The 12,162-nt window shown below is 39.5% G+C and overlaps 1 protein-coding gene and 1 pseudogene across 1 annotated transcript in view; one reads left to right on the forward strand and one right to left on the reverse strand.

Annotated features, from left to right (window-relative positions):
- The window catches only part of Rsbn1 (round spermatid basic protein 1), a 50,737-nt gene that overhangs the window by 17,479 nt on the left and 21,096 nt on the right, over window positions 1-12,162 (forward strand). The gene's annotated exons all lie outside the window — the stretch shown is intronic.
- On the reverse strand, window positions 8,758-9,191 carry LOC131913389 (large ribosomal subunit protein eL29-like; annotated as a pseudogene).

Here is a 12,162-nt window from a genome sequence, read left to right on the forward strand (position 1 = left end):
AAAAGAGAGAGAGAGAATAAGACTGAGGGGTGGTCAAAAGTGTGAAGAGCTTTATGTGATATACTAAAAATCTTTTTCTAAAGGTAGTGGGTATTATTAGTGACTTAATAGGGGCAGTACAACTAACTATACTTGGAAAGATTAAAGGGTAAGGTAGAGAAGGAAAATGAGGGAGAAAGTAAGTTTGGAAGCAAGAAAACTGATTAGGTTACTATAGTAACTAGAGAGAAAAGTTCAGTGTCCAAACTGATAGCAGTTTTGGAGAAAAGAATGAGATTTGAGAAATTATTAAATGGAACTTAACTAGGTTTAGTGAAAGAGGGCTAGTTTTAAGATGTGGCTTAGAGAAATAGGAAGATTGTGGTGATATGGAAAGTTAATATGGGGTTGAAAAAGCTGGTGTCTGGTAAGGGTTGGGGGTGTGTAACTATTTCTGTCTTGCTATTCAGTTCCCAAATAATGACACAGAGACTTCTTAATAGTTATGAAAGCTCCGCCTATAGCTTAGGCTTGTTCCTAACTAGCTCATATAACTTAAATTAACCCATTTCTATTAATCTACATTTTATCACATGGCGTTACCTCTCTTCCATTTTGCACCTCCTGTTTTCTCTCTGTGTCTCCTGGTGTCTCCCCATTTCTTCTTCCCAAAGAACTCTCTGTCCTTGGAAGTCCCTCCTAATCTCTTTCTGCCTAGCTATTGGCCATTCAGCTCTTTAGTAAACCAATCAGAAGGCGCCTTGACAGACACATCTTCACAGTGCAAACAAATATTCCACAACAGGGGTGCTGTGGTATTTAAGACATCTTTTGATGTACTTCTTACCTCCACCCCATCTTTAGTGCTGGAGATTGAAACCAGGACTTTGTGTGTGCTTGGCAGGTGCTCTTCTATGGAGCCTGTAGGCTCCAGCTGTTGGAGATGTTTTGAATTGGAGGTGTACATTTGGGCTTTATTTAGAAAGATTTCTTAGTAGCTTCATATGTAGTTCTTGGGAAATGCAGGTTTTGGATTAATTAACATGTAGGCAACCCAGAGATGGTAGTAGAATGAGGAAGAGGTGAAGGTAAAGGTCTAATTAATATACCTTCATGTAAGTGTGAGAATTTGGGAAGAGACCAAAAAAGGAAGGCAGACTAGATGTATTTCCTAGATTTTAACAATAGTGGAGTGATTAAAAATTATAACATAGTACAAGTAAGATGGCTCAGTAGTTATAAACACTTGCTATGCAGTCATGAGGCCTGGAGTTTGGATTCTAATCCCCATTTAACTAGCTGAGGGTCTTGCAAACATTTGTAACTTCAGCTCAGAGATCTGATGCCCTCTTCCAGCCTTTGCATATGAAGAGGCATACACACTGCACATGTGCACATGCATTCACAGACACACATAAAAAGATCTTTAAAAAATGATACAGTGTATGATAGGTCAAGTAAGATAAACATGGTAAAGTGTTAGGTGTATGAGTTATGAATTTAATTGGAAACATTTCAAGGCAGTACTTTGCAAAACACTGGGGAGGTGGTGGTGATGGTGGTGGTGGCTTTTAAGTATTGTAAATTATAGCTTTTCTTTAGAACCTTGCTATCAAAATGTGCTTGAGTGTTTTTGGCATCACCACAGTGCTTGTTAGAAACGTATGCTCTTGCTTTTACTGAGATTTTCCAAATCAAAATCTGCATATCTGAAAATTCCTCAGATGATTTTGTGCACATGAGGACTCACTAAGCTCTGCTTGAAAATTTTGTTCTCTAGCAGGAGGATGTTGTTAACATAAACAGCACATTCCAGGAAGGATTTACTTAACAAATGTTAAGGATGGTAGGTTAAACAGAGGTGGACAATAAATAGCTACCATAAGTAGGCTCAAGATATCCCAAGATAGTTTGGGAACCCTCCTCATTCCAGATCGCCACAATCACAGGATTCTTAATAGTCAGTTAGCCTTTTAGAATCTTTAACTTAACACAGGCACCTCTTTTTTCTCCCCTGAGAACTTGAGCTCATGAAGTAAACTGTAGGCCGTTTTGTGTAAATAAAGTTAGAGCTTCTATTACTTTTATGTTTTTAAATTATTGTGTTGGGTCAAGCTAGGATCCATGTATAGGTTGTTTTTGAACATTTTATAATCCAAATATTTTAACACTCCAGGAGGTAAATTCATTATGTCGTTGGAACTCCAAGCTGATCCTTGTTTGATTACTTAGCTCCTAGGAACTGCTAAAGGCTAGCTTTGTGAATTTGAATTTCTAAAAGAACATGCATTTTTTAAGACAATAAGATGTTTTTATAATTCTTTAGGAATACTCAATTTCTAATTTTTAATTGGTTATTGGCTACGTACAAGTTTGGACCAAAAATGTTTGAATGTTTATGGAATTTTTAGATCAGTTAATGGAGAAATAACATAGAACTGGAGTTAAAGATGGTCGGAGCTGCCATGTGGGTGCTGGGAACGGAACCCAGGTCCTCTGGAAGAGCAGCCAGTGCTTTTGACCTCTGAGCCAGCCCAGTATAGCCTACATTTCTAACACTCCCAGGTAGTGGTGCTGACTCTAGAGGCCACAGGTCTTAAAATCTATCTATGACCTGCACATGAAAACAGTGACAAGCTAACAATATAGTGAGGTTAAAATGAAAATTGGCTTAAACGCCACCGAGCTGGCTCATTTTATAACAACTAAATGATTGAAGGGCATATATGAAGAAGGATAATGGATGTATATTTTGCAAGGCAAATGTTCATATTTTAAGTTCTGTTTTGTTTTTTTTCCTCAAAGTATTTCTGTACTTAACGATCGAAAATCTCACTGAAGGGCATACTTAAAAAAAATGTAGTTAGACATGTTTTTTACTCTGTCACTGGCCTGAGTAAGACCATACCTTTTTAAACTTTTTTTGGGTAGTAGTACTGGCAAATGTTACTTTTATAGTTAGTAGTATTCTTAAAAATAGTACAATTTTGTAGGATTGGATTATCCAACTTTAATGTCTTGTTTTAGAGAATAACAAAGAAATTATTTCCCTATCATGGGTTAGGGTAAGGCTTATTAGTTCCCTAACCTTTGATTAATATATTGACATTTTTTAATGTTGATAATTGTGATGAAGAGTGGAATTAATAAAGTGGTATGTAATTGGGAAACAGCTAAACCCTTGAAGAGCTCTAAGCACTAGTGCACTGTATAAAAGGGAAAAGTAAATATTTGAAGTTGCTGCCTTTCGAAAATAAAATGCATGCATAGCAGGTTTGATTATTTCCTCTCGTTCTCAGTACAGCTTGTAGTAGACTCTCTTGGATCCACTCAGTGCTTGTCCATGGGATTTTATTTATTTATTTTTGGTTTTTTATATTTAAACTATGGCCATGACAGGCTTCTTGCTTGCTAGCTCTTATATGTTAAATTAACCCATTTCTATAAATCTATACAGATATGTGGCTTGTGGCTTACAAGTATCTTTACATCTTGCTTCTCATGGTGATGGCTAGCAGCATCTCCTGACTCAGCCTTCCTCTTCCCAGAATTCTCCTTGTCTGCTTGTCTCCATGGGATGTTTTAAAGAATGTTTTTCTACTCATAGGTCACAAGGTTAGGAAGATTACTGGCTTTTTTTTTTTTTCCTTTCTGTTTTTTAAACAATCAGCTTAAATAGGCTTCTCCCTGAAGTACAAGTTCTATGGACAGTCCATCCCTCCTATACACAGGGTTTTCAGTGTGGTACATTTCAAGCTTGGTATTCTTCTGAGTCTTCATGGATGCTTTTAGAAGTTGTGTGTATTGGATACACAGTGGGATTTATTTAATTTTCAGAAATGGTATAGGATAACTGCAATGTTGAGTTTCTAACCTAAAGAACCATATGTATATTGATGTAGAGCAGTGTGTACATTGAGAGGTAATTGGTTAATATTTTGTGGCTGTTACAAACATACCAGGTTCTTTGAGTGCCTGCTAAGCATGGTTAATTCCACAGCCTTCTCCTGATTTTACCAAGGTGGGGGTTTCCCTCTTGCCATTATGCGATTCTGCTTTCATGGCAGCTTTACTTTGTTCTGCTCAGTTCTCTTTACTTAACCTGCTTGCAACACTCCTGACATGTTTCTCCTCTATCCACTGTGCTGTAATATACTTTGGGAAGTGATAGAACTCAGCTGGTTTCTTGCTTTCATTGAAAATGTCATACTCTCAGATTCTTTTGGATATTCCTACTCATTAGATCTGGAGTAAGTCTGAGATAAGTGCCCCAAATGGTTCAGTGTCTGTAATCAAGGGAATTGAAGAGGCATTGTTTTATATCACATATTACCTACCATATTGTAATTCTTTTCATTTGCTCTGTAGGTACAGTCTTAGAATTTCATAACATCTTAACTGAGACGTATCTTGTCTGACATCTATATTGTATAAAATTATTCTAAAATATCTTTCTGGGTTGGTAACTTGGGACTTTATCTCTTTATAAGGTTTTGTGAAGACCTGCAGCATTGCTTAGGAAAGTCAGCTTATTTGCCTATTACCTGTTCTTCAAGACTGAAAATTTGATGTTGTTAGTTATGTGGTGTGTGTGTGTGTGTGTGTGTGTGTGTGTGTGTGTGTGTGTGTGCTTGAATATGTGTGTGTAGGTCAGAAGTCAACATCACGTGTGTTCCTCAGTCATTCTCCGTCTTATTTTTGAGGCAAGATCTCTCACTGAACCTAGGAAGGAGCTCACTAATTTTGCTAGACTGGGCAGCCAGTGAACTGACTCTAGGAGTCACCTGTCTCCTTGCCAGCACTGGGATTACAGAGTTTTGGAGCTCTGAGGTCAGGTACTTGTTCTTGTGTAGCAAACACTGTATGGACTGAGTCATCTCTCAGTCCCTCTTCCCTTCTCAGTCTCTCAGAGAAGATACTTGCATTCTGCATTAACTATTTTGCCTATTTGTGTTCTGGATTCTGACCCTCAGCCTGCTTCTCTTTGTATTTATTCTTTTGAGACAAGGTCTCATGCTTCACAGACTGGCCTTCAACTCCCTATGTAGCTGGAGATGACCTTGAACTTCTTACCCTTCTGTCTACTTTCTGAATGCTAGGACAGGCCGAGCCTAGGATTTCATGCATGCTAGGCAAGCACTCCATTAACTCACCTATTTCTTGAGCCCCTGTTGTTTTGTTTTAAATATACATAATATAAGCTTTGCCATTTTGACCATTTAAAGTCTGTGATTCTGTGAAATTAATTACATTTGGAATATTATATAATCACCAGCACTGTTCGTTTCCAGAGATTTTTTCATCATTCCAAACAGAAACTACCCATTTGCTCAGGATCTTCAGTAATAATAAGCCATCCTTCCCCACTTCTCCAACCTTTGCTTCCTCCATTTTATATGAAAAGGGGATAAGTTATGTAAATGAATTGCTGCTTTGTATGTATCCTTAAAAAGACAAGTTTTTCTTTTCCTAAAAGCAAATCTTTGTCTTGAATTTGTAGTTTATAATTTTCACTAATCCCTACTTTGCTATGATGTATATTTTGAGAATCTGCAGTTAAATTTGAGTTTTAGTACCAGAGTGGCTAGCAACCTGATCTACTGTAGAAGGGGAGAGAGAGAGAGGGGGGGGGGGAGGGGGAGGGGGAGGGGGGGGAGGGGGAGGGGGAGAGGGAGAGAGGGAGAGGGAGAGGGAGGAGAGGGAGAGGGAGGAGAGGAGAGAGATGGATGGATGGGTGGTCACACTGTGCTTTTCATGGTATATTTTTAATCTAGTAGATGGCCCAGTGTCTCACCTTAGACACTTGTTTATACTGGTAGTTCCCCTGGTGACTCTTGTTTGACTCATGTCCAGTGTATATCATCATGTCTATCACTCTGGTTCTGGGAGCCTGACCTTGAGTTTTTGGTAACCAGTGAGGAAAAAAATAGCCTCTGATAATCCTCATTTCTTTAGACAGAATGCCTGAATTTGATATACCACCCTAAACATGCAATAGGTTCAGAGGTTTACTATAGATTCTGGGTAGTCCACTTGCCCCAGGTCACGTTAGGCAAGAGAGAAACAGAGCATTCACCGTAGCATGAACATCAAATAACATGTAACTTGTACTACTATATCACATGCATTCTTAGAATCCTAGTTTTGGTTCAACAACATTATATAAGAATATGCTTAAAACTCTAGTTCGTTGTCAGCCTCTCTGTGTTAACGGCATCGAATGTTACAATTCTCTTGTTCTTGGGCATTGACTGTTCTAGAATGTTTCTGTGTTTCTGTGTTGTAGTAATTGAATGTCTATTCACATGTATATCCTGGGATTTCTACTGACATTTTTCTTTTCTAAGATTTTTTTTAACTGCTGTTGGGATTCAAATAAGACCTCACATGTAGGAAGTCTTTGTTCTATGCCATTTGGTTGGTAGTTCAGATAGGTATGGAGTTCTAGATTAGAGGTAATTTTCTTCAGTTTCACTGTTCCAGTAAGTGTTGCTGTTGAGGAATCCAATGTTGTCGTTATTTCTGTTCCTTTTGGGGCTTTTCTCTTCCTACTATCCTCCCTCCAAATTTGAAGTTTTCAACATTTCTTATAAAAATTGAGAATATTAAGGGTAATATGCTTTGAGATGAATTTTTTTATTTACTATGAAATGTATCAGGCATATAAAGGAATATAAATAAGTCACAAACAGCTGGATTCATATCATGTAACCCAAGAAATGAAACTGCATCAGTGCAGTTGAACTCTGTTCCCTCTGCCTTTTCTTTTCTTTTTTTTTTAAGATTTATTTATTATGTATACAGAAGAGGGTGCCAGATCTCATTACAGATGGTTGTGAGCTACCATGTGGGTGCTGGGAATTGAACTCAGGACCTCTGGAAGAGCAGTCAGTGCTCTTAAACTCTGAGCCATCTCTCCAGCCCCCCCTCTGCCTTTTCTATATGGAAATATATATTACTCCATTTGAATACATTTTCTATTATTTCTTTCCTTTTCCTTCCCTTCCCTCCTCCCCCCCTTATCTCCCCACTCCCATTTATCTCTCCTCTTCTTTCTTTTTCCCTTCTCCTTCTTCACCCCCCATTCACTCTTTTCTGCTGGGGATCGAATGCCGACTCTTAGGTATGCTAGGCAAGTGTTCTACCACTGAGCAGCGCTGCCAGCTTTCATTCCGAGTTCATTTCCTTCCCTCAGCCTTCATTGTACTTGTTTTTGCTGAAGTTTTTATTGTTTGTTAGCTCTCCCAATTGATGGTTTAATTTATTTAATTTTTTAAAACATTTTTATTACATTGGTTACATGCATAAACACATATATGGCACGTATATGTGGAGGTCAAAGGACAACTTAGGGGAGTCAGAATTTTTCCCTTCTATCATGTGGGTCCTGAGCCTTGAACTCAGCCCATTAGGCCTGGTGGCAAGTGTCTTTATTCTTGGAGCATCTTCTTAGCTTCAATTTCCTTTTTTTTCCCCCTCCGAGACAGGGTTTCTCTGTGTAGCTTTGGAGGCTGTCCTAGAACTCACTCTGTAGACCAGGCTGTCCTCGAACTCACAGAGATCCTCCTGTCTCTGCCTCCTGAGTGCTGGGATTAAAGACGCGTGCCACCACCGCCTGGCTAATTTCCTTTTTTGAGTGGGGACTTGTTATATTGCTGTGGCTGTTTTTAATCTCTTGGGCTCAGGTTGGTCCTCTAATTTTTTTCTTTTATTACATAGTTTTCTTCTTGTTGTATTGTAGATAAATTTTAGCTAAAATGATTTGAGAAGGTTCGTTTTTGTTTGCTGTTGCTTTTAAAATAGCTTTCTGTTATTCTGTCATGAATGTAATGTCCTCTCTTATTCCTCTGTTGAAATTATTTTAATTATTAAATTAATCACATTTTCTCTTATGCTTTCTTACTACAAATTCTGTTTGTCTTGATGTTCTATTTCTATTACAGGTTTTCTTTCAAAGTGATCTGGTGTTCTGTTCATATGTAAACATGAGTTATCATGAAACTGCAGTCACATAAGTGGGACTTCCCAGTCTGTGACTCAGTAAGGAGTCCATAGCATTCTGAGCAAAGCTCCAATTATCAGGGTTTTTTCTCTGGGACTTTTAATTTCTTTAGCTAAGAACCATTACATTTTTTTTGCCAGGGAGTTAGAATATCTTACAGCACTCTCTTAGGACTCTTGGAGCTGACTGTGGAAGAGAGGGGAGGTGATTTTTCTTTCTAGTCCCATCTCCTCTGCCTCAGTCTGAGAAGGATGCTTGCGATTACATCTGGTGTCTACTTGGATAATCCATCTCAGTATCCTTATTTAGTCATATTTTATAGTCAGTTGACATTCACAGATTCCGAGAATTCAGAACCTGCACACCTTTGGGGTGTTTACCCAACCTGTCCCATGCTTCAAATTCATGATGTCCAAGACAGAAGATACCATCTTCCCACCCAAACTTCCCTTCTAGAAGAGAGAATAAGTAATTTTTTTTTCTATCTGGTTGCAAAGGATACAAATTGGTAGTAATTCTTGATACTTTTCCCTGTTTTCTGTCAGGTCTAGTCTTTTTCTAAGTCTAATAGTTTAATCTCCTTGGTTTTTTCTATATTGCTTTTCTCTCAACCCCATCTAAGATCCGTTCACCTTTTTTTTTTTTTTTTTTTTTTTAAACAGATCCTGCCTCAGGTTTATTTGTAAAAACAGCATGGGGTCCTGATCATCTGCAAACAATGTGTAGGTGTGTCACACCAGTCTATCTGTCTTCACATTGGCAGACAGAAACCTTTTCTATGGGGCCTTCACAGGGGCCTGGGCACCTTTGGGAGCCTGAGCTGGAGCTGAGGCCTCTGCATTGGTTTGAACCTTGGGCTTTGGTTGGCTGAGCCTACCACCCTTGGCCATGTAGCTTCTAATCTGCTTCCCGAGCTTGGGGTGAGAGATGAAAGCAAGATGGCTGAGCTTGAGGCTGAGGCCCTTTGGCATCTTGGGCTTAACCACTTTGGGCTTCACAAGGGCCTTGGTGGCCTCTGCATGCGTACTCACTGCCTTTGCATTGTTGGCTTTAAGGCCTTGTTGTGCTTTTTGGCAAAGCACATGTTCCTCAGGAACTTGGGGTCGACCCCCTTAAGAGATTCGTATCTTTGTGACCGGGGTTTCTTGATGCCATTTCTGTGCGGTTTTCATGATTGGTTGTGTGTGGCGTGGTTCTTGGACTTGGCCATGTCTGAACGGTAACCGGCGGCTCCCTAAGCGCCAGGGACCGGAAGAGAAAAAGCATCAGTTCCCCTCTTTTGAGTAGTTTCTTACTCGGAATATTATAGAATCCTCCTAATTGCTCCCCTCCTCTCCCCCCCCGCCCCCCCTTCTCCGAACACTAAACAAATAAAATAGAAACAAAAAGGCAAATATGGGAGTTTGAGGATGTAAACCCATGTGGTAGAAGAAGGCTTGCCTAGCATGCAAAGCCCTGGGTTGGATCTCAGCACTGTGTTAACTAGGTATGGTGGCATACACCTGCAATCCCAGCACTAGGAGGTGGAGGCAGGAGGACCAGAAGTTCAAGGTGATCTTCAAATACATCATGGGAGTTCCAGGCCATCTTGGGTTATATGAGACCCTGCTTTAAAAACTGACAAGCATTAGCTGAGTGGTAGTGGTGCACGTCTTTAATCCCAGCATTAGGGAGGCAGAGGCAAGTGGATCTCTGTGAGTTAGAGGCCTGCAGAGTGAGTTCCAGGACAGCCAGTACTGTTTCACAGAGAAGCCCTGTCTCAAAAAACCAAAAAAAACCCCAAACCCCACAAAAACCAAGCAACCTGACAAGCATGGTTTTCCGTGAAGACACGTACTATAGTTCTAACAGTGTGGGTGCTTGAGGTAGGGTCTTGGGCTCTAGAATTGGAGGTCAGCCTGGACATACAGTAAGACTCCCAACTCTAAACAAAGACAGAGGCAAGCTGGGAGCTTCCTCTTCCTTCAGACCGAATGGGTTACCAAGTTGTTTTTTGTTTGTTGGTTTGTTTGTTTTGTTTTTGCCAGGGTTTCTCTCTGTAGCTCTGGCTGTCCTGGACTTTACTCTGTATACCATGCTGGCCTCAAACTCACAGATTTGCCTGCCTCTGCCTTGCAAGTGCTAGGATTAAAGGTGAGAACCACTATGCCTGTTGACACACACACACACACACACACACACACACACACACACACACACCCCTTGGAGAGAGTAGTTCTTAATATATTTTTGTCTCTTTCTAAACTTATTCTCATATTTTAACTTAATGTTACTTTGAGGGACATTTTATACTCTGGATTGAGATTTCATACTCTATCATAGTGTCCCATTTTCTATTCTGAAGACCTTACAGTTTGAATTAAGTATTTTAGATTAGTTTATGTCTTTCCTTACTAGACTATAAGCTTTAAGGAGTCAGGAATAGGTTTGCTATGTCTGTGTTGAGGGCTGTCCCTGGCATATAATATAAATTTATAATTCTTATTCTTTGTTTAAGATTGTATAAATCTACTCCCTTGTGCTAAAATTCTCAGTCTATTTTTTGTTGCTGTTATAAGCTAGCAAAGTCCAGGTACATTATAAAGACAAAAGGTTTATTTTTCGTTCAATATACTAGGTATTCAACAGCATGTCACTGGCATACGTCTGGCTCTGTTCTAGGTGAGTATGGTCAGTGGCCATGTGGCAGAGGGATTCAGAAGAGGTGCCAGCTCACTTTTATCAGTCTCTTAGGAATTTTCTGTGTCCTGTCTGTCAACTTTCCGTGACTGTTGTACTCTCTAAGGTGATGTTCCAATGTTCTAATTATCTCCACTAAGTTCCACCATAGCCCAGCATCACCACACTAAGACTGAGCATTTAGCACTTTTTGAGGGACAAACCTCTGGACTCAAAGTGTTTGAAGACTGTTGTGTTCTCCTTTAATCTTTTATTAATATTTTAAAATATACTTTAAGTTGTACTTCTCTCACTTGTATGGTTTGTAAAAAATCACCATGATTATTCTCTTGGCTGTAGTGTAGTGGTAGACTTTTTTCTTTAGTACAAGTCAGGCTATGTAATACGCCATTTTCATTTATGCAACTAAAATTACCATAACAAAGAGAATCCAGATTGGTGGCTAGGAAAGGAAGTTTTCTTCTATGACAGTCCAGAGTTTAGCAACACTGTTTCACTTTATCCAGGATCCTAGTTCCTTCTGTCTTAAAGTTTGGCTATTCCTTCCTTATTATATGCTTGGATGTGTCTGGCTGTATATCACCCAGGATTCTGCTAGCAAAGAAAGAGGAAGTGAAAGACAAGATGGTTCCTTATGAAAATTGTACTTCTAACTTGTGTCCTGTTGGCTATAACTTAATCACAGGGTATACTTAGCTGCCAGGGAGCCTAGCTCACTGGCCATGTGCCCAGGAAATTCTCACTAAAAAGAAGAAATACAGAGTACTTGGGAATAATTAGGTTTGCTTTGCTTGTTTGGCATCAGATTCACACAGTTGGTGCATGTTGACTGTGCTTATAAATGCTGTTCATAGTCTGACTTGTGTTACCAATTATTTAATTAACTAACAAAAATTGCATTTATTAGAAATTTTAATGCAAGTGACAGTGTTGATCAACAGCTCTTCTCTTTTCTCTCTTTTTTTTTCTAGAGTATAATGGTTGATTACTCTATTTCTAGCCTTAGCATATATAAATTCAGCAAGTATTTATGTGAGGCATGTTGTATTATAGATACACTGCAGTGAATGATACAGAGTTTATATTTAAACACACTGCCTGATTTCTCATGTGAGTGCTTTAAAGTGGGCTAGGTAAATTTTTATTTTTATGTATTTATTTTAATTAAGAATTTTTTTATTTATTTTACATACCAATCAAAGATCCCACTCTTCCCTCCTCCCACCCCTCCAGCCTCCGCCTCCCAACCCACCCCTCATTCCCTCCTACAAGAAGGTAAGGCCTTCCAAGGGGAGGTACATTTAGTAGAGGCAGGTCCAAGCCCCTCCCCCTGCCTCAAGGCTGTGCGAGGTGTTCCCCATAAGTAGTGGGCTCATGTACCAGGATGGATTTTGATCCTACTCCCAGATCAAGCTACAACTGTCTCGCTATGCAGAGGCCTAGTCCAGTCCTATGCAGGATCCACAGCTGTTGATCTAAATTTCATAGGTTCCCACTAGAAC

Source organism: Peromyscus eremicus, chromosome 6 (genome assembly GCF_949786415.1).
Source record: "Peromyscus eremicus chromosome 6, PerEre_H2_v1, whole genome shotgun sequence".
Lineage (NCBI taxonomy): Eukaryota > Metazoa > Chordata > Mammalia > Rodentia > Cricetidae > Peromyscus > Peromyscus eremicus.